Raw genomic sequence first — 20,607 nt, forward strand, 5'->3', positions numbered from 1 at the left:
GAGGGATAGTAATGACACTTAGGCATCCATGTCAATTTGGACCACATAAATACAACATTCACTGAAGTGTTTGCATATCCTTTCGTGTATGTGGGGATGGTTACACATGTTCAAGTGCATGTGTGCAGAAGTCAGAAGGCAGCCTTAAGTACCCTTCCTCAGGACAGTCCTCGGTATTGAAGACAGCCTCTCACAGGCCGAGCAGACAAGTGTGGCTGAGCAGTGAGCTCTAGGGCCCCTGTCTCCATCTCCCTAGTGCCAGCACCACACCCACTTAAAAACAAAACAAAACATGGCTTCTGTCGATCAAACTCAAGTTTGCATGGCAACTGATTGGCCACCAGAGCTGCCTCCCTGCTTCGATTGCTTTCTCTTCACAGTGCTACGACTTGGTAAGTGACAGGAGACCTCTCTGTGCAGGTCTGAGAGAGACACTGCCATTTCCATCGCCACAGTGTTGCAGGCTCCTCAGAAATGCTGGTGTGCTGGATAGTTTTCTGTTAACTTGATGCAAGCTAAAAGCATCCGAGAGGACATCACAATTAAGAAAATGTCTCTATAAGATCAGGCTGTAGACAAGTCTGTAGGGCATTGTCTTAATTAGTGATCAATGAGGGAGGGGCCAGCCCACTGTGGGTGGGGCCGTGCCTGGGCTGGTGGTTCCGGATCCTATAAGGAAGCAGGCTGAGCCAGCCATGGAAGCAAGCCAGTAAGCTGTACCCTCCATGGCCACTGCAACATCAGCTCCTGCCTCCAGGTTCCTGCCCTGACTGAGATCCTGTCCTGACTTCCTTCAGTGATGAACAGTGATACGGAAGTGTGAGCCAAATATACCCTTTCCTCCTCAACTTGCTCTTTGGCCATGGTGTTCCCTCTTGCTAATTGAGAAGTTAACTTCCATTTTTATTTTCCTTTCTCTTTGAGCAGCATTTATATTATAATCCTAATGCGCACAGGTAGCTAAGCTAAGACTAACCAGCTTCTTTCCCATATTATGGAACAAGAAGGAGTGTGCAGTGATTGCTGAGTCTCCCTCGTCCGATGCCTGGTCCTCCTGTTTCCCAGCTTGCCCTGCTTTGACACGCATCCCTGACTTCAGCTGACTGTGTGAGCAAAGCGCCCCATGTTTGCCAGTCCACTCTGATGGCAGAGACTCAGTTACTCCCATCTTGCTTCCAATTCAGACATATGTTCTTCTCTCTAAACAATCACTTGGCACCGGCAGAGATGTCTCCCATTTTGGCTTGGTTCATCACAGTGACTACAGGGTCTTCTGGCCAAACTTCTCCCCTTCATCCTTCAAACTGAGTAATACTTAAAGAATCCATGTCATTCATTTACTTAAGCCATTAATCCACTTCATTCATCCATCCATCCATCCATCCATCCATCCATCCATTCATGCATTGTCCCTTGGACATGCACCTAAGGATGATATTAACTTTTAAAAAAAAGTTAGGAAAACTCACTTTTGTATATCTAGAAAATATTTACTCTGTGGTATAAAAGGTAAGAAGGAGTGCACTCTGCCTGAGGCTTTGGAGTGGTCCATTTCAGTTACACATTGCTGGGAATAAATGCTCTCCTGAAACAGGTTGGACTAGCGAAGGCTCTGCAGCCACCCTGTCAGCAATGATAGCAGAGCTTTGAGCCTAGCAGCAGGCCTTAGGGAATGAAGGCCCATGCAATGAAACTCAAGATGGAATCGAAAACTTACTGCAAGCCATGTCCTTTGCCTTCATTTTACCCTGCCCTACCCTCACTCCTGGTGGAATACACCAGGCCTTTTACCATAGCTCACTCTCCTGGCATGGTTCCCCAAGCACAGGGGTCCGCTTGGGACACTGACATGCCGTATCACCTCAGCAGTCTCTGCTCGCTCTCTCGTGAAACTGGCTGGCATGCTGTTTATTCTGATTTTTTTACTTGAGTCTCTCTGCCTGGCACCCTCACCCACAGGAAACACGCAGGAAATCACTGCCTGTTCAGTAATAATCTTAGCTCCTCTGGGAGATGAGAAAAGCAACAGAAAAGCAGAGACAGCCTCCCGGGGCTTACTCTCCACACACCTTACTCAGGGAGCGCTTGACCTTTCTCCAGCTCTGAGACTGACCTGGGGCTCCCTGGAGCTTCCTGTCAAGTCTCAGTGGACTGGCTCCCACTTCTCAAGTTGTTCTGCTTCATCTGAGAAGGCCTTAGGCACAGCCCCCTGAGGGATTGCTTCCTCTGGCCCTCCGATACTTCTGTCTCCTTGGCAAAGCCCAGTAATTGGGGTTTCTTGAGTCTCGGGTTCCAAACACATCTCTTCTTATTCTGGAAAGATTTCCTTTTTTCTTTTTAGTAAACAGGTCTGTCACTAAACTCTCACTTGACCATACCCAAGACAGGATCAAAGGCTCAATTCGGTTTCCTTCTGGCCTTTGACAAAGAGAAGTTTCTTTTGAGTAGTCCTGACCCAGGTGGCCTCAGGAGTTTATCAAGCAAATGACACTGAGGTGTCAAGTTGTTTGAAGAATTGTACATTTAAAACTGTGATGAGGAAGGTCACCATGGCCTTCCTTCTGGATTTTAATACGATGCTGTGATTAATGGTACCCACAGCAGCTAAACATTAATGGTCTGCATGCCAGGGACTTGCTAAATGCTTACGTTGCACTGTCTAAGTTCACCCTCACAAAAGTCTTCGGAAATAATTGTTATTAAGCTCATCTGGAGAAAAAGAATGCCTTCTTCACAGTTGGAGAGAAGAGGCTTAAAGAAGTAAATTATCCACCAAAATTCTCCATCCTTTGTTCTTGATTTGTAATCACCTTCAGAAAAGACACGTGATATTTTTGCCAGGCCGGGTCTATTCTAGTACCCGAGTTGACACAGTTTGTGACGCACTGTCATTTCTTGCAGTGAGCACACACCAAAGATGATTGTGAGCTTCAAAGTTCTCCAGGTGTCTCATATCAGAAGCTGAGTGAGCGAAAGCAAGGGTTGTTCTCCAGTGGAGATTCTGTGGGTCCACATGATGCTTCTGCCATAGGGTGAGAGGTTCGGCTGCGGGGAAGACAGCAGTGTGGGGACCGGTGTAAGGACAGCAGTGTGACCCAGAAGATCCTTTCTGGATGTGTAATATAGATAAGAGAGCATCCTTACCTGCATCCTGAGGGCAAAGCACTGGGAAATGCAGAGGTAATGCAGTTAAGTCCTGGAAGGCCCATATTGTTTTGGCAGCTCTGGTCTCCAGGGGATGGAAGTTCCATGTTGTTTGGAGGTGCTAGAGCCAGGAAGATTGCTTGGGGATCCTTATACTTGAGGCAAGATTGATTGACCTAAGATGGGGTTTGAAAGAAAAATGAAAATAAGACTTGTCACTCAAGGAACCTGTGTATTATGATGACAGGTGTAAAGGATATTCAGTCGAGACAACAGAGGCTGCTGCTTGTGGATATGTGACCCACAGCCACAGAATATGTAATATGTAGTATGTTCACAGTAAGAAGCAAGCAGAGGAGTGGAGCAAGCAGCACTCAGAGAGGGCTGCAGGGTGGGCTCTGCCTCTGGCTGTCAGGATCAAGCAAGGCTGAATTTCTTAGGGCCCCATATTTCCTATCAACAAAACGAGACCTTTGGATCATATCTAAGTTCTAAGTTCTGAAATAAAGTTACAGAAAATGCAATCATTTATGATACCATTGATTTCATAGTGCTTGATTTACAAAGTTCAGCACAGAAATGCAGGCTAACTTCTCTGCAAACACTCTCTCTCTCTCTCTCTCTCTCTCTCTCTCTCTCTCTCTCTCTCTCTCTCTTCTCTCTCTCTCCCTCCCTCCCTTGGTTTTTCAAGACAGAGTTTCTCTGTGTAGCCTTGGCTGTCCTTCCTGGACTTGTAGACCAGCCTAGCCTCCCCGTGTGCTGGTATTATAGGTGTGTGCCACTATATCTGGCTAATTTTCTTAATGTTAGAAATTTTTATCTGAAATAATGAAGACTGAGATAAAGTTCAGCAATTGTGTAAACATAATTTTAAAGAAAAATGAAATCATGGAATCTGCAGGAAAAAGATACAACTGGAGTCATCATGCTAAACAAAAGAATCCAGGCTCATAAAGGCAAATGACACATATTTTATGTTTTCTTTCACACAATGAACCTAGGTGTGTGTGTGTGTGTGTGTGTGTGTGTGTGTGTGTGTGTGTGTGTGTGTGTGCATTTTGATAATACAAGAACCCCTTATTCTGACAAAATTCATCAACATACACCCTATCCACTCAATTCTCTCTCTCTCTCTCTCTCTCTCTCTCTCTCTCTCTCTCTCTCTCTCTCTCTCTCTCCTCCCTCCCTCCCTCCCTTTTTAAACACATGGAGTCTGTACTGTTCATACTTTTTGAGCCTGGCATATATGTTTATATATGTGTTTTAGATCACAAAACTAAAAAGAGGATCATAAAAGGAGGGGGAAAATCCTACAGAAAGTATAAATTGGTCAATAGGTTATAAAGAAAGCAAGACTATTTAGGGGAAGAATCAGTGGGCAAAGAGATGGGTTAGGGTGGATAAGAGCAAAGTGTAATAACACATATTATTAGATGAGATCAGACATTTTCAGACTACCAAAAGAGAAAAAAGATAGTGAATCCTATCCAGCTATGGACCTTAGCACATTATGAGCTACAATAATGGCTGTTCTAACAAAATGTGCCTCCTGATGCAACAGTGGTACAAATATTGTAGGGGTAACCAATGACTTATGATTGAATCTGTGAGCCACCCTATGAGGTGGAACTCATACCTAGTACCATAGCTCGACAGGTCACAGGCCCAAGAGAAGAACCCACCACTATTATCCTGCTAAATTATCACAGCACTAAAATGACTCCAATGACATATTGCTGTACCCATAGGTCAGCGCATCTGTCAACCCTCATCACAGAAGATACTTGCTGCAGTAAACAGCTAACAGAGGCCCACAACTGATCACCATGCAAGAGAATAAGAGACTATAGTGTACTCATCCCTAAACGGAATATATATCACATGCCTTTCTGGTTGACCATCCTCCAGGACAGGCCCAACACATGAGTATTTGGCCAACCCAAACTAGACTCTGTGGGATTAAAAAGAGAGAGTATACAAAAAGGAGAGTCAATAAAGCATGTGGATGAATCTGAGCGGAGTTGGGGGAAAGTTAATAATATAACCAAAATGCACTGTGTACAATTTTCATAGAGTTAAGTATAATTTTTAAAAATAATATGGCATGATGAAACCCATTACTTTGTATGTTATTTTAAAATATTAATAGAAATTCTAAAAAGAAACTAAAACTCCCATGCTTAGGAAAGGCATTAGGAAGGGGCATTTAAGAGTTTCCTATGCCTCTTCTTCTTATAACAGAGACACATCAAAATAGCAATTTGTGATCTTTGCAGGTATCTGAGATTATTTCTGGAGGAATCAAGGTAACAACAGGTGAAGTAGGAAGAGCAGGACTCCAGGAAGAAGGCACTAAAGAACGAGCAAGGGTATGTGGAGGTCCCTAGGATCACCACCATGTCTGGAATTTGCTGTAATTAAAAGTCCCCAAAAGCCCAGGAGGCAGAACCTTAGGAAGGTAACTGGTGTCAGACTGTATTTATTGAGTTCAGTGATTTCCTTTGTAATTTTTCTGATTTTATAATGTGTATTAAATTGAGCTATAAAGCAGATGGATGAAAAATTTTAAAAAGGGGGGAAACAGCAACATGGTGCTGCTTTAAGGGAAGAAAAAAACATGTCAACAGTTCACTTGGAAAAGAATCCAAAAAGTAAGGTGAGATGATACAGAGAGAGTATGAGTCATTGGGCTGTGTGCTGAGTCATCAATTAGGACCCCTGCTGAGCCGTGAGCTCACTGATGCTGAGTCATTGCTGGTTATTTGCTAAACCGTCCTATGATGATTATCTGAGTCATTTGGCACTTTGCCAAGTCACCTTACAGAGATTTGCTAATTCATCGTTTATTTGGTGATGTCATCACTGAACTTTCTGCATAGTCATTTCGCTTTTCTAGGCAATAGTGATGACGTTGTTCTGAGTCACTGGTAAGTATTGCGGTTTCTGTTTCCTCTAGCCTACAATTCTATCCCTTGCAGTGAAGACTTCAAGAGAGCAGGATCACTTAAAATCTACCCTCAAATGTTGATGAAGCCTAAGTCCTGGCAACCTACGGCAATTCACAGCATCAGCTGAGCATCATCAGGACTACAAACTTGGCTTCCCGTCTCTGACTCATGGATTCTGTCACCCTGGTCAGGTTCTGAAGGCTATGGCTGTCTGGCTGCGTGCACTCTACCCCACTCACATTGCTGCATGCGAACTTCCGTCTGTGTGTACGAGGGTTAGGACTTGGCTCTCCGAATTCCAAGTGCCAGTTTCCCATCTCACTCAAGCAGTGTAGTTGCTGCTTCTGAGCAAAGCTACGAGGTGGAAATAGTCTTCTGGTCCCAGACAATGATAACAGGAAACAGCATTCTCGCTTCAATTTCTTTATCTGTATAATGGGGACAAAATTTGGAATCTATTTTTGTGTTGCTAACAGCAATGGATGAGTCCATACACAGTAAAGTGCTTAGACTTTCTGGCGTATGACATTATAAGAGTCTTACACGGAACTCGCAGATCTCCTGTCTTTGTTCTATGCAGTTAGAACTATGCATTACAAACCATAGGGTAACCACTAAAAGCATTTTTAGCGGCATAAATAATAAACTAACTGAGGACATAAAATGCAATTATAAAATTTCTCAATGTAAAGCCAGAAAAGAAGTTTTAAAAATAGAGAATACATGAAAGCAACAACAACAAAGCCCAAGCAAGACGGCATCTCAATAATCAGTGCCTGCCAAGCATGGCGGCACTCAACTTGAGTCCCAGCTCTTGAGAGGGAGAGGCAAGTGGCCGTCTGTGAGTTTGGTGTCAGTCTGGTCTGCATAGTGAACTCCAGGACAGCTTCATAACACATAGTCCCTGTGTCAAAAAAGTCGATCAACCAATTTAACAACCGTGTTACTTAGGAATGTTGAATCCATCAATTAAACATCAAGACTGGCAGTTTGAATCAAAAAAGCAATCCTCCTCCCTCAACTATATACTTTCCTCAAGAAATCAATTTTACATAAAAGTTAAAAATAAATCTAGATTAAAAGTTAGAAAAAATGGGGAAAAAAGAAAATGTGATCCTGCCACAGCCCCTCCCCTAAAAACCAAGTAAATACTTTGACCATTTAGCAAAACAAACTTCAATAAGGGACTTAATACCAGGAGGTAAAATCACGTAGACCCAAGGGGACAGACCCACTACTACAGCAGACTGGAGACTCTCGGCCATCTCTGTCACCGACAGTGCATCCATAGAGAGAACCGGTAAGAGCAACAAGTAGGGATGCTGTCAAACAATTAGGCCTTCTTGATGCTGATGGAACATTTATCAACGAGGAGAAAAAAATGCTTTCATTTTTATACATGTAATATTCACCAAGCAAGATCATATTCAAGCCTCATATAAATCTCAACAAACTCAAAGAGAATAAAAACAAAATTGTAGCAATTGCATTCTCAGACCACAGAAGAATTAAACTAAAAGTAAACAACGAGAAGAGGAGACAGACCCACAACTGCAGCCAAAGACACTCGCCTTCTCTACCACTTGGTCTGCACACTCCTGTGAGTGAACTGCACAGTCACAAGCAACCTGTGATCAAACGGAGAGTCTCTGAGGAAGACAGGTTGAGTGGAGCGAAAGCGGGCCCACGGCGTGGGGAATCTTCCCAGGGCAGCAGTCACACCGGCATCTGTGTTAGTAGCACAAAGTGGCTTCCACAGGAGGGGAGGGGCTGACGAGATGGCTTCGCAGAGAAAGGGACCAGATGCCAAGCCTGGGAACCTGAGTTCGACCCCAGGTTCTGAATGCTACAAAGAGAAACTTGACTCTCATAAATTGCCTCTGGCCTCCACACATTCTATGGCTTGCCCATGTCCCACACTCAGGCACCAAGTAAATAAATGCATAGAAATATTTTTTTAAAAAGGAAGAAAGTTAAAATCACTGGTGTAAGATTTTATCTTAAGAAACTAGGACTGGGGGAAGGAGAGCAAACCAAACTAAGGCAAGCTGGCAAAAATACATAATAAAAATAAGACCAGAAATCAATGAAATAAAGAAATAAAACCAATAATCACTGATGAATATAGAAAGATACTTCAACAAAATCCAACCTCCATTTATGGTTTTTTAGAAAACCTCAAAAATGAGAAAAAAAAACTTTCCTACCCAACAAGTGCTCATGGCACATCACATTGATGAGGAAAACATCACCACTACAGCCGGGACAAGCATAGTCTCTAGTCTCTCTCCCAGCTGTTTTCCTGGAGTCCTAAACAGTGCAATAAAGAAAAAGAATTGCAAGAAGTTGCACAGCAGAAAGAGAACAGAGACCATGAGTGACCGGCCATAGAGGTCTTCAACAGATGCCTGGAGACCTGCGTGTGGTCCCTGGCACCACTCAGGAGAGAACCAACTCCCACAAAGTGGTCTCTGACTTATACACACACACACACACACACACTCACACATTCACACACACACACACACACACACACACACACACACACACACACACAACAAAAAACAAAAGCAATATAAACTCAGTCAGGTTTGCATTAAATGTCACTTTAAAATTTGAAGTCATTCTTTCACGATGCAAAGAACTAAAACCTCGTGAGATGACTTAAGAGATGGGGTGGTGAACTTGAAGGCTTCCTGATCATCTGCATATCCTTGGAAATAAAGATTTCTACTTGAAATAGGATATAATAAAAAACATTAAACCATACGCACTTACAAGCATGATGCTGACTAGGCAGAAAATTCTCCCAAAGACGTCAATAGACATATCCTCCGACTAACAAAGGAGCTTGACAAAGCCACAGGCTTACGTCAGCAACTTGAATTCAAAGATAAGGAAGAACGCTTCTCTATCACAACACTGCCAAAGCATATCTAAATCTTAAAAACATGTATAGGATCTACATATTACAAACCACAAAACACTGGCAGGAGAGTGGAGAATGAGCTGCCCATTGGCTAAATCTGAACAGAAGGTCTACATTCCAGCATCTGTCCTGATGCCCCACTGGGTAGAGTCTCTCAGAGGACATCTACGTTGGGCTAATATCCACTTATAAGTGAGTATACACCATGTGTGTCTTTCTGGGTCTGGGTTACTTCACTCAGGATAATCTTTTCTAGTTCCATCCATTTGCCTGCAAATTTCAAGATTCCTTGTTTTTAATAGTAGTACTTAATTGGGTAAATGTACCACATTTCCTTATCTATTCTTCAGTTGAGGGACATTTAGGTTGTTTCTAGATTCTGGCTATTACGAATAAGGCTGCTATGAACATAGTTGAGCAAATGTCCTTGCTGTATGGTGGTGGTATAGCTAGGTCTTATGGTAGCACTATTCTCAATTTTCTGAGAAAGCAACAGATTGATTTCCAAAGTGGTTGTACAAGTTTGCACTCCCACCAGCAATGGAGGAGAGTCCCATGAGCATGGGAGGGAAACTACACACTCCATACTAGCCACAAGTAATATAAAGTTCTTAATGTAACTCTAGCCAAGCAAGTGAAATACTTGTATGTATGTATGTATGTATGTATGTATGTATGTATGTATGTATTTATGTAAAAAAAAACCTTCTGATCTCTGAAGAAGACATGAAGATGGAAAGATCTGCCATGGTGATTCTAACACGAGGAAAGCAAAGCGACCAGAGAAAGCAATGGTTCAGAATGAGAACAGGAGGGAAGAGGACACATTCTCCTTGACTCTAGACTTTCTGTACAGCTACAGCACTCAAAAAACCATGGTACCAAAAAAAAAAAAAATGATAGACACATAATCAGTGGGCAGACAGAGGAAGTAAACAGACGGTACAAATAAAAGGCAGTGGGATGATTAGGAATTACACATTTAGCTGACAAAAGAATTTCAGTGTCATCAACAAGTACAGAATACTTACAAATAAGCAAAAACTATGTCACCCTTCACCTCACATCGTATGTGTCATCAACTCTAAATAGATTCTAGACATAAATATAAAACATAAAACTAAAAACTCTTAGGAAACACTGGCGGGGGGAGGGGGATCTGTAAAAAAAATTGCATTAGAGGGAAAACAGCTACAGCGCTGAAAGCACGGTCCTTAAGTGAGGAAGCCTGAAGAGCATCAGAAATAGAAATGCATTTGACTTACCTGGTCCGCATAGTGAAAGCCTGTGTTAAAATATAGATATTTAGATTTTTTGCATTTCAAAATGTAGTAAGTCAGAGAAAATATTTATAAATAACAGTTTGGAAAATTGTTTCTAACTAGAATTATGAAGAGCTCTCAAAATCTCAAAAATAAGGAATCAAAAAACTCAGCTTTAACGCAGACAAGAGATCTGAACACACACTCAAACAAAGAGGATTCATGAATGGCACATAAACCAAGAACAGATATTTAATGCCATTAGTTATGGGAAATGCAAATTAGAACTGCAACAAGATGCTGCCGTATGCACCATTAAAGCAGTGAGCATTTTAAAGGACTTATTTTCTAATTATGTATAGAGAATGTGTATCTGTGTATGGGTATGTTTACATGGATGCAGGTAACCAAGGAGCCCAGAGGTGTTAGATTAATGGAGCTGGAATTATAGGTGGCCGTGAGCTACCTGATGTGGGTGCTGGGAACTGAGCTGCATCCTCTGTAAGGCCAGTGTAGGCCCTCCCTGCCGAGCCACATCTGTAGCCCCGTAGATCACTTTTTGTTTACACGACTATACTAAGCAGCAAAAAAAAAAAAAAAAAAAAAAAACAAACAACAACAACAACAAAAAAAAACTGTCGCACCAGCACATAGCCACTAAGAATAGAAACAATTACAACCTCTTTGGAAAACAATTTTGGAGTTCCTACAAAAATGAAACTTACACTTACCATATAATCTAACAACAATTCTACTAGTTATCAACCCCAAAGAAGTTAAAACAGATAAAGCGAGGTGTAGTACATTCCACCATGGACTACCACACAATAAGTAGGAAAAAGCTATTCATTAGCAAACCACATGATCAACATTAAACGCATTTTGCAAAGTTTGACTCAAAACATGATTCTATGTACATAATATTATTCTACGGAAGGAGAATGAAACAGTGGCTTCCTGGCTTTCCCAGGTTTCATGACAGGAGAAGCAGTTGTCTATAAAGAGGACAAGACGGCTGGAGAGATGGCTCAGTGGTTAAAAGCGACACCTGCTCTTCCAGAGGTCCTGAGTTCAATCCCAGCAACCACATGATGGCTCACAACCATCTATAATGTGATCTAACACCCTCTTCTGCAGATAAAGCACTCATATGCAATAAATAAAACTTAAAAAAAAAAAGAGGACAAGAACAGTTGTGGGTTGGTGGAACTAGTCTGTAGGAAATTGGTGACAGATACATGAATATTTTCACCCAAAACCATCTATATCTTCATCAAAACCCATAAATCTGTTAATCACAAAGATTAAATTTAATCACATTTAAAAATTTTTGTTTTTCAGTATCAAATTATTATGCAAAAACAATTATTACATTACAAATGGAAAGCAGAAACCATACTTTCCAAGTGGAAAATTCGAGCAACTAGGTCCTCAGCCAATTACCAAGGTTAAGATTAATGTGCAAAGACCTATTTACATCCCACCCATACCCTGGTACAACAAAGTAACAAGATGGACACTTGTCTCTCAGATACCCTTCCCAACATTAGAGCCATAAAACACAGCAACACCAAACACTCCGAGATAAGGAAGCAGTAAGATGGCATAGCATCCTTTAGCATCCCTTCCTAAGATGCACGCCTTCTACTTACTCAGGAGAAAAACTCAAGCAAATCCAAGCTGAGGTCTTTCCTAGAAACAACTCCTGGATGCTCTTCATAAATGTCAAGGTCATGAAAGACAAGGGAGGAAAACGAGAAAGACTCGAACATCTGGAGAGAGACTGAGACCAGCATAGAAAGTTGTACCTGGGGTTTTATCCTTGGGTGGAGAAGAGAGACCATGGGAAAGGTGGCTACTCATGTTCTGCTTGTTCCACTTCTGTGGAAGAGCCTTTGCTGATAGAGAAAATGGAGCTGCTTTGACTCACCCATCTGATGGATGAGTCTCTATCTGTTCCCAATCCTCACTTGGCCCCACTAGACAACATGATGCTAAGAGCTGTGACTCCCATGCTATGGCCCCTGTCAAAAATATGGTCCACCTAGGTCTCAGAAGAAAGGTGGACCTGGTACAGGCCACATGTTTTTATTTTCTCTTGGTTCATCATTATTCCATAGATAAAAAATATGTTATGTAAATCTCAGAAACAACTTGAGATTGCTAAAAGGGATTGTTGTATAAGAGAAAGAAGAAGGAAAAATCTATTTGTACAGTCTAAGGGAAAAATACATTTAAAAAAGCAACGTCATGTGTATTCTACCCACAGGCTCCCTTCTTTCACTTTGCTTTTTCCTGAGAATATCTTCTTCTTTAGACATCACCAATGCAAATCCTGCCACTCTATATGATGAAGCCATAGGATTTAGCCTGACATGGAAGGTGTTCTGTCATGTCTTTAGTTCAAGGTAACTCACGTTAATGTATAACAATACAACCCTTAAATCCACGTTAGTTCTATGAAAACAAGAAGTACTCCTGCTTGAATGTTATTTTCACAAATACAACATAATTTATAGGACCATCTCCAAACTTACAGAGGCATATGTCTGGGATCCTGTTGGAGGTGGTTAGAGCCTGGGATGCACAGTGAAGATTCCATGGTGTGTCACAGAACACAAGGCATGCATCTGGGGCAGTGGGACAGGGAGACAGTTCAGAGTTATTTAAAATCCTTTCTTCACCTCAGACAAGGGCATCTCCAAGGCCTGGAAGAAATTCTCTAGACCTCAGAGCTCCTTTGCTTCAACCAGAAGAAGGGCAGTTACCTCCCCTGCTTACGAGGTTGAGACCCTGGGCACTGCAGTGCTTAGGAGTATGCAGAACTTGTTCTGCTAGGCTGACAGCATGCAGAGGCTGGCGTGTATACATGACCAATGGAAACGACCATCAGACAGGTAAACGTGGTGCAGTGGGTCAGTGCTGGGATAGAGGGAAGACCAAGAAGAAGGAGGGGGCTGCCCAACGTCAGTATTGGAAGAGCAAGAGACCAGGTAAAGAAGAATGTGGGTTAGGAAAAGACATAGAGGCATATATTTACTGTGGAAACATTGGAAAATGCATAGGAGAGAGAGAGAAAGATCTCAGATTGTGTATAAATCTTAAACTGGTACAAGTGAAACCATACTGCTTAACTTTAAAGTTTTTATTTATATATTTTTTTATTAATTAATTCATATCACATCTAAATTGTTATCCCATCCCTTGTATCCTCCCATTCCTCCCTCCCTCCCATTTCCCCCTTACTCCCCTCCCCTATGACTGTGACTGAGGGGGACCTCCTCCCCCTGTATATGCTCATAGGGTATCAAGTCTCTTCTTGGTAGCCTGCTGTCCTTCCTCTGAGTGCCACCAGGTCTCCCCATCCAAGGGGACGTGGTCAAATATGGGGCACCAGAGTTTGTGTGAAAGTCAATCCCCACTCTCCCCTCAACTGTGGAGAATGTCCTGTCCATTGGCCAGATCTGGGTAGCGGTTTGAAGTTCACTGCACGTATTATCCTTGGCTAGTGCCATGGTTTGAGCAGGACCCCTGGGCCCAGATCTGCCCATCATGATGTTCTTCTTGTAGGTTTCTAGCACCCTCTGGATCCTTCTATTTCCCTATTCTCCCATGCTTCTCTCACCAAGAGTCCCAGTAGGATCTTCCTAGGTTATTGTATCGGTGTTTCAGTATCATTTCAGGGACAGTGTTAGAATGAAAGACGTGCTGTCACAGAGGACGCCCTTAGGCCAGGATTCTGGAATTCCAGGCCAACCTGTAATGGTTCTTTTAAATATGTATAGCATTATTTAAATACCCAGATCTATAACAGGATATTTTATTACCTACTGATGTCTATCTACAGATACCCTCAAACCTACTGGCTTAAGCACATGTTTACAATACCAGATTACCAGTGGGTTTGGAATCTGGGAATAGTAGGCCAGGGTCTTGCTAAGTTTGACCCAAGGTGTCAGCTGGGACTTAGCTCCTCTGTGGACTCAACTCACGGTCAGAATCTACCTCAGGAACAGAATCTGCCTCAGGAACACTCATATAGTCATTGGCAAGACTCAGTTCCTTAGGAGTTGTTATACTGGGGGCCTAGTTTTTTTTTTTTTTTTTTTTTTTTTTTTTTTTTTTACAGTTTTTTACCAGAGGTCACCGTTCAACGCAAGCCATGTAGCTATTATGATATGGCAGCTAGCTTTCCCCATGAAAGGAAGCCCTTTAGGGCCAGTGTGAGGAAAGAGTGTGTGCTGATCTTGCACAGGACCCAAGTTCAGTTTCCTGTACCCATATTAAGTGGCTTAAAACTACCTGAAATTTCAGGTCAGTGGATCTGACCTCCTCTTTTAGCCTCCTTAAGCAACTGCGTTTATGTGCCTGCATGTGTGCAGACACACACACACACACACACACACTTACTCTTACATGTGCATGTGCACACACACATAAAAGAAAATAAAATTAAAAGATTACTAGTCCCTTGCACACACTGCGGGGAGGAGAAGACTAGGATAGGGCATCTGCACACAGGTGGACCTTCCATTGGCCAGAGAACATAGGAGTCACTCATAAGAAATACATTTTTCTCTCCCTGTCATTCTGTATTTACATATGTTTATCTATCTATCCATCCATCTATCTATCTATCTGTCTATCTATCTATCTATCTATCTATCTATCTATCCATATATCTATGTATCTACCTATCTAGCTAGGTATCTAGCTAGCTATCATCTACCATGCATCCATCCATCTATCATCTATCTATCTATCTATCTATCTATCTATCTATCTATCTATCTATCTATATATCCATCTATCATCTATCTATCTATCTACCTATCATCCATCTCTATTCCTTTTTAAGCAAAAGGGAAGTGAGTAGAATAGTCCTTGCTGTAGTCATGAGGCACTAGATGCCAGACTCTGCTGATGGTCTCACAATTAATGAGTGTATGGATTTTGGTATTAACAGTGCTCTCTGGGACTAGGTAGAAAGGTGGCTGCTCTGTCAAATGAAGACAGTATTCAGTGCAGGCCCTTTGGAGCTCAGAGAAGCTCCAGTTACAACTTTGGGAAAGTCAAACAGCTTCAGCATTGTCTCTGGGCAATGTGTTGACATTCTCCTTTCCTGCTTTGTCCCTAGATAAGTAGCACGTTTTCACCACCTTAACTCAGTCTTGGCTACATTCCTGAGATCTTTCTAAAGTTCTTGAAGCTCTTCCTTCCTGTTTCAGGCTACCCTGCATGTGGTCAACCTTCCCTCACAGTATCATTTCAGTTAATGGACATACAGGAGGCCCGGCATAGATAGAGCATCTATCATCACCAGCGTGCACTCCCAGAGAGACACCTCACTGACCGCAGACTTTAAGGAATTCTAATCCGCATGATGGAAGTTAAGGGTTTCTGGGTGGTCAAGATGAATGTTTGTTTGGTGTGTTCCATACCATACATTAAATATGTCACAAGATCAGTTGCCTAATATCAAGGGAGCTTTCACTGACTTGGAAAGTATTCAAAACATGAGGCTTTAACCCATCATCCCTCTTCAGGCTTCCAAGGCAGCCACATCAAGGACCTCAACAATTGTACCGTGAGGTGCAAAGAATGGTTCCTGCCTGATGAATGTATGGAGATCATTTATTTCCATGAAGAATGCACACAGACCAAGGTATGGAATGGATGCTTTTCAATGTGACTGGGCAGTTTTCAGGAGAGCTGTGTGTTGTTTTCCACAGTAAATATACGCCACTATGTCTTTTCCTAAGCCGCATTCATCTTTACCTGGTCTCTTACTCTTCCAATACTGAGGCTGGGCAGCCCCCTCATTCTTCTTGGTCTTCCCTCTATCCTAGCACTGACCCACTGCACCACGTTTACCTGTCTGATGGTCGTTTCCATTGGTCGTGTATACACGCCAGTCTCTGCATGCTGCCAGCCTAGCAGAACAAGTTCTGCATACTCCTAAGCACTGCAGTGCCCAGGGTCTCAAGCTCCTAAGCAGGGGAGGTAACTGCCCTTCTTCTGGTTGAAGCAAAGGAGCTCTGAGGTCTAGAGAATTTCTTCCAGGCCTTGGAGAAGCTCTTGTCTGAGGTGAAGAAAGGATTTTAAATAACTCTGAACTGTCTCCCTGTCCCACTGCCCCAGATGTATGCCTTGTGTTCTGTGACACACCATGGAATCTTCACTGTGCAATTCAGGCTCTAACCACCTCCAACAGGATCCCAGACACGTGCCTCACAGGCTTGATATGCATGGGAAAGATGCCCAGATGCTGTGCATGTCTGGGAAATGGGATTGCTGACTCAGCCTGTTGCTGGGGTGTCACATTTATGCTCAGAACACATCTAACAGCACCTGCCCAATAATTCCCAATGAGTTAGCTGCAGCTATTAGCACTGGACACAGACTCAGTTTTCTGTGCCCTCCTCCATCCCATAAACCCACATGTCTGGCTTATAACATATACCATATATCTTCTTTGTTTCAAGGAAGGTGGTATATTTTGGAAAAATCACATCATTAAGGACACATGTTCTTATGATCAAGAAAGAACAGTAAACCACTTAATAGCAGAATTTATCTGGACTGTTTAGAAGCACGATGATTCTACAGACTCAGTATGGAGTGCTGCTAACCACATGTCTGCATTCCTGGGCCAGCCCAGAAGACTGTCTGGACCAGTCTTCTTCCAGCATCATATTTCATTTTTCTAATGCAGGGATGCATCCTGGAGCTGGACCACAGCACCCAAGAGAGGGTGTGTAGATTATCTCTGTGCATAGGGCCCTGTCGTCCCTAACTGATGTGTATAAAGTGCCCCGCAGTCCCTCACTGAGAGAAGCCATACAAATGCAAAGAATTCAGTGTGATCTTATCTGTGGGGTTAAGTTCAGGCCAGAACATCAGGCAGGATTTAAACCCTATCTTCTGCTCCCTTTGCTACTGTGGATTAAAGCCAGTCCATTTTAATGCTCCTAACTGTAATTTTTTTTTCTAGAGATAGCGAGACGCACAGCGCTGAGAAGGATTTAATGCATTGTGTTGTCACAGGGCTGATGATGTGGGCTCAATGCTAGCTGCTCAGAGGAAGCCATAGGGTGCTGAAATCCCTCTATTGCGGTTCTAGCACCGCGGTATAATTAAGAGGAAGCAAGAGGGCACCTAAGCAAAACGTTAAGATGCCGGACAGCTCGAGTGAAGAAGGGTCAGAGAAGGTTGAGCTCACAGAATGGCTCCCTGGCGTGGGGCGTTATCAGGCCAGGATGGATGGAGAGAGGAAGACAGACTCAATCAGGAAGAGGTTGCTGAGTGCGGCTAACTGCTGGAGGGTGGGTCTGGGCAAACCACAAAGTATTAAAAAAAGATTTTTAAAAGCACCAAGGGATTAATTGTCATTCCACTGGCCTGTGAGGAAACTGATACCAAATATAATTGAATTACTTCTCAATTATTTCTTCCAAGTGTTTAGCTTCAGCTAGTCTTTGGAGAAAGACCTCTCTCTCTCTCTCTCTCTCTCTCTCTCTCTCTCTCTCTCTCTCTCTCTTTCTTTTCTTTCTTTCTTTTTTTTCTTTTTCTTTGCACTGCAAATGGATTTTGCATTATGGGCATTGTTCCCTCTCACTGTATTATCTTGTGCAAACTATTCTGGTTTGTTTCCCCTCTTCCTTGCCAATGGGGTTGTTTACTTATCGGAATTAAAGTCAGGAGTGAGCGTCTCTTGCCAGTAGGACAGAATTTCTAATAAATATGTAAATAATGCCTCTTTCTCAGCCATGGCCCCAGGTGTTGCTCTCACGTAGTCCACCCAGGCCACTGTCTGAGGCTCAGGAGAACGTTTTTATCAATCTAACGATTGAAAAAATGAAATGAAATTCATGGAGAGGGCAGACTAACAAAAGATGAGGCATGAGAAACCGGGTATGTCCTTGTGGGTCACCGAGATGGGCTGTTTTCTTAGATTCAAAGGTGAAGGTGTCTGAAGGCTGAAAAGGCTTGCCTTAAGAAAGGGGACTTAGATAATTCAAGGTAGCTCCAGGTAGAAAAAAATGTTTTTCTTTGTGGCAGGTCACAATCATTTCAATAGCAATACAGGCATTAAGTCAGTTACCAATCACCAGCCAGCTACACCTGTCTTTCCACAAGACTTTGTGTCCCTGATAATTAACACCTGGTGTTCACATTCCATCAGGAACTCAAAGCCTCTTTCCATTTGTCACACTTACCCTTCTGCAAAAGGCGAAATAAAGTCAAACCTATAAAGACGTCAAGGACACATTCTTTTAACATAATATTAGTAGAGGTAGTAATTGTAGTAGTGTGTGAGTGCGTGTCTGTGCGAGTGTTTATGTGTATGTGATTGTCTGTGTGAATGTGTGTGTGCATGTGTGTGTGTGAGTGTGTTTGTGAGTGTGTGTGTGAGTGTGTGTTATCCATGGCACACATGTGGAAGTCAGTTCTCCATCTTTTTTTTTTTTTTTTGAGACAGGTTTCTCTTGTAGTGCTTGCTGTTCTGGACTCACTCTGTAGACCAGGCTGGCCTCAAACTCACAGAGATCCAACTGCCTTACGCTCCCTGAGTGCTGGGATTAAAGGCGTGCACCACCATGCCAGGCTCTCCTGTTCCATCTTTATGTGGATTCCAGTGACTGAGTTCAGCTCACAGATTTGCAGTGTGAGTTCCTTAACCTACTGAGTCCTCTTTCCAGCCCGTGGACAGAGAGAGTTTAGGATATGTGCTATGAAACCAGAATGGAAGACCGTTTGTACAAAATACCTCTGTGAAATGGGAAATCATGCATTCAACACTGCCACGCGCTGCATGCTCTAGGGTGTAGGGACACTGTGGGGAGCAAGGCAAGGTCCTGGCCTCAGAACACCTACTGTGGTCGCCACAGTGGCAGCTACTGTGAGCTGTCTTGTAATGAGTCAATCAGTCCTTAGTACTGAGCAAGTCCCAATCATTCACAGAGAACGGCAGGTCCACAAAAAGGGCTCCGCAGCTTAGGTGCTAACCAGTGGGCCATCAGGCTCCAGACACAATGTAGAAGTTTTGGAAAAATGGGCCCACTGGGATCCAGTCAGAAGGTTCACAGCTAGAACAGGACTTGAATCCAACCCACCTCACTGAGTGACACCAGGCTGGAGGGCCGCTCACCTCCGACTGCATCATGTCTCAAAGGAGTCTAGAACAGGGTTCTCCCTGACGGTACCCTACTGTAATGATGCCTCAGATGTCTTTCTGGAAGATTTGGCCTCTATTGAAGGGCGCAGCAGACTTTGCTTACTGTCAGTCTGTTTCTCCGTGGAATAAAACAGAACGGGGGAGGAAAAAGGGCCTCCCTCCCTAGTGCTTTGCATCTTCCTCTAACTTAATGGTTTTTGCTAAACGAGTTTCCAGCGAGGAGATCCAGGGAAGCGGGAAGCAGGGTATCTGAGCTTCGCCGGGTGGCATGCTTGAGTGAGTCTCTCCATGATAAAACGAAGAATTAATTAGAGCCATAAATTATGGATCGCTAATCACGGCACATTACACGGCAGAGACAGGCAGCTGCCTGGGACCTCGCCCCTTCTCTCGGGGTGTCTGACCTTGGTGACATCCTAAAGGCATTACTGGCTGTTTCTCTGGAAAACCACATGTACATTCATGTCAGAAGGTCAAGGAAGAAGGGATGCTGGAAAGTGCTAGAGTCATCCTGTTCCATTTTGGATGGAGGCCATAGCTTGAGAGAAAGACAATGTTGTTACATATTAAACAGAACCTCGGAGTGTCACCAAGCCATGGAGACTGGGGCTAACACTCCTCAAAAGTAAAATTATTCATTTTGATATTAGGCATGAAGTCAAATTTAAAAATGAAATTTCTAATATCATTGAATGTTGAACAGCTATTAAAATGATATTTACATAGAGTTTTTAATGATATGGAAAAATCATAACCTTAAGCAAAAGAGTGGAATAAAAAATTACATTAATATACAGAATGTTCTTAATAAGGTTTTAAAAGCATGGGGGAAATGTTTGATGGAAATAAGCCCAAATTTCAGGATGGGGAAATTAAAGATGATTTTTTTTTTACTCTTATTAAAATGTATGCATTTTCCAAATTGTTAAAATATTACCATGTATTACATTTCAAAGTAATGTAAGGATATGAAAAAAAGTAAAACTGGTGATAATAACCAAATTGAGCTGAGGCAAAAGCCACTCTCATTCTTAAACTGAGATGTCTTTCGTTATGGTGAGAAGGACAGCTGACGCAGAGTCCTGGTTACCCGTCCTTGTGTGGCTGTGACAAACAACATGATGAAAAGCAAGTTAGGGCAGAAAG

At 42.7% G+C, this 20,607-nt stretch overlaps 1 long non-coding RNA gene across 1 annotated transcript in view; it reads right to left on the reverse strand.

Annotated features, from left to right (window-relative positions):
* LOC311591677 overlaps positions 1 to 20,607 on the reverse strand; it is a 47,238-nt gene that overhangs the window by 5,331 nt on the left and 21,300 nt on the right. Inside the window, exons 3-4 of the long non-coding RNA XR_014777162.1 lie at positions 6,332 to 6,520; positions 3,145 to 3,320 (exon numbers count right to left, since the gene is read on the reverse strand). This is a non-coding gene — a long non-coding RNA (uncharacterized lncRNA). The remainder of the gene's footprint in view (positions 1 to 3,144; positions 3,321 to 6,331; positions 6,521 to 20,607) is intronic.

Source organism: Acomys minous (assembly GCF_964271855.1).
Source record: "Acomys minous genome assembly, chromosome: 1".
NCBI lineage: Eukaryota > Metazoa > Chordata > Mammalia > Rodentia > Muridae > Acomys > Acomys minous.